Source organism: Petromyzon marinus, unplaced genomic scaffold (genome assembly GCF_048934315.1).
Source record: "Petromyzon marinus isolate PM22_M1 ecotype Great Lakes invasive population unplaced genomic scaffold, UKy_Petmar_22M1.pri1.0 PM_G_Scaffold_8, whole genome shotgun sequence".
NCBI lineage: Eukaryota > Metazoa > Chordata > Hyperoartia > Petromyzontiformes > Petromyzontidae > Petromyzon > Petromyzon marinus.
This window is the reverse complement of record NW_027423035.1, coordinates 5,257,501-5,260,000: the sequence shown is the minus strand read 5'-3', so window position 1 is coordinate 5,260,000 and position 2,500 is coordinate 5,257,501. Positions and strand designations below refer to the sequence as shown.

The 2,500-nt window shown below is 47.3% G+C and overlaps 1 pseudogene; it reads right to left on the bottom strand.

The window, feature by feature from the left end:
* The window catches only part of LOC142921211 (28S ribosomal RNA), a 10,586-nt pseudogene that overhangs the window by 4,242 nt on the left and 3,844 nt on the right, over positions 1-2,500 (bottom strand).

Here is a 2,500-nt window from a genome sequence, read left to right as displayed (position 1 = left end):
TCTCGGATATGAACCGTGGCTCTTTGTATACAGACCAGCCCAATCTAGCCGCTTCGTCTGCCAGAATGTTACTGATCTTGTTATGTCGCGCAATTCTTGCTTTCTGTACTGCAGGACATTGACCGAGAATGTGCGAAAGGGACTCGAGTCTGGCAGAGCATTTCCTGCAGGAACGTAAGGCCCCATCTCTGCCTCTGTTCAAGCTTTCTCTTGTTGGGTAAATATTTGCCCTTAGTTGTAGTGCTGCGATAAAGAAGCATTGTTTAAAGCCGCACCATGGCCTCAACCAAGCATTACTGATTCTATCATGCGCAAAGTTTACAATGCCCCTTCCTTGAACCGGCTTTTCGCACCATCTCTGAAATTCATGCTCCCTCCAATCGCAGGGTCTCGGATATACAGGTTCTTTTGACACCGAGTCCCTGAGAACGAATGTTGGGATTGCATCACTGTCACCCCCTGCTCGTACCCACAAATTACGGTATTCTTCCTCCATACCCTGCGAGGACACAATATTACGGGTGATAGCATCGGACGAGTTTGCTATACGTTGCAGCCTTCTAACTTGAACCGAAGGGATTGTTTTTTCCAGTTTCAAGATGGCAAGGCCTCCGTCTCGGGCTCTGGCATATAACAGTCCATCACAAGTTGAAGCGGGAAGGTGGAGCCATCCTTTTACCGCCTTTCTAATCTCTTGGTCCAACCCACGGAGAGTTGATTGCTTGCAGTCCGAGTGGTCTGCAGGATATAACAATCTGGGTAAGGCATAGGCATTGAGTAGTTCAACCTTCTGAGTTGGCTTCAGAGGCGCCTCATCGATTTTCGAGATCCATGTCTTTAGCTGACAATGTAGATCAGGCTGTATAGTGCCAGTCCAAGGGCCAATTTTCAGACCAAGGTATTTCGTTGATTCATCAGGTTGGATCATATGGACATCTTTATTTTTGATAGTCCATGGGTCGCAGTTGTTCACCGTATATGAATCTTTGGTTGGGCTTATCATGAAGCCCTGGCACTTTCTGGCCTGAACCTCCAATCCCGATAGCCCACAAAATGATTCCAAGATCGCTAGATTGGCGGCCATACCAACCCAAGATTCGCTCACCAACACCAAATCATCAGCAAACGCAAGAGCTGTCACGTGGTCGGTATCAATGGAGTACCCAACTCCGTGTGACTCTAGGGTGCATATCAAAGGGTCCATGGCAAGATTGAAGAGCAGGGGTGACATGGGGTCACCCTGTTTGACACCAACACGTATGCTAATTTCTCGAGTCGACTCGCCATTGCTTTTGAACGAGGTCGTACACCGATCGTAGGCGTTCTGGATGATGCCCACCACGTGTTCATCTACTTTCTTGTGCCTTAACACCCATAAAATATGAGCATGCGAAACCGAGTCAAAAGCTTTCGCTATGTCGATAAACATGACAGCCAACGGCCTGTGCAATTTCTTAGCATGTCTCATAAGGTCCTGTAGCACCTTAAGATTTTCAGAGCAGCCAGATGCCGCTATAAAACCACGCTGCCTTGGGTTTAAGGGACAAGCACGAGCAAGACGTGCAGTCATTATTCTGGAAAATAATCTCAGAATCATTGAACCGATCGTTATTGGTCTCCAGTTCCCCAATTCTTTCAGCTTTTCATCATCCATAACCTTAGGAATAAGAATCGTCCTATTCTTTTTCAACTCTTTGGGAATAATTCCTGTAATCATCCATGCATTAAATAGGGCTGTCAGTGTCCGACCCTCGGGGTCGGCAGCACAGATTGCAGCCCTTGTTAGGCCATCTGGCCCAGCTGCTGACGTTGGTTTAATGGCCCGTATGGCAGTCTGAACTTCCTCCACCGAAATTAGGGGCTCAAAGTATTCGTTATTTGCAACACCTGATGACTTAAATTGGCCCAGGCCATTGAATGGCAACACCTTCTCCCATTTTTCGCAGTAAAAACGATATACATCTGCGTTCGGGATTCGGCATTCATGACGTTCAGTGCCATCCAGGACTAAGGACGCAAGAAGAGAGCGGTTCTTAAAGAAGAGCTTCTGGTGCTTCATGAAGCTTCCTCGTTTTTCCGCTCTCTTCTTCATCCAAGATCGTGTGGGTAATATCCTGGGTTTAATAATGTCGTTCTCGGGTTTTGAACGTTTGCCTTTGTTTTTCACCAATCTCATCGGACAAAGCATCAATGCTGTGGCAGTTTCTACGAGGGCATCATGTTGGCCCTCGCCGTTAAGCCAAGCCTTTATTGCCTCCATTGCAGGCTTTTCCAGGGTCCCAGAATTCTCATTCGTAAGCCGCTCAGCTGCTTGAGCGAGTATGGATGAAGTCCCCGTTGTTACATTTGGTGGGGGAGACAATGTCTCAAGAGGCCTAGAAGAAAAATGTAAGCTGTCTGACATGGGGGCCCCTGTCTTTTTACTTAGGTCCCGTCTCTTGTCAGAGACTTGCTTGTTGGTCTTAGTCCCAAGCGCTTCAGCAATGATCTTATTGATATT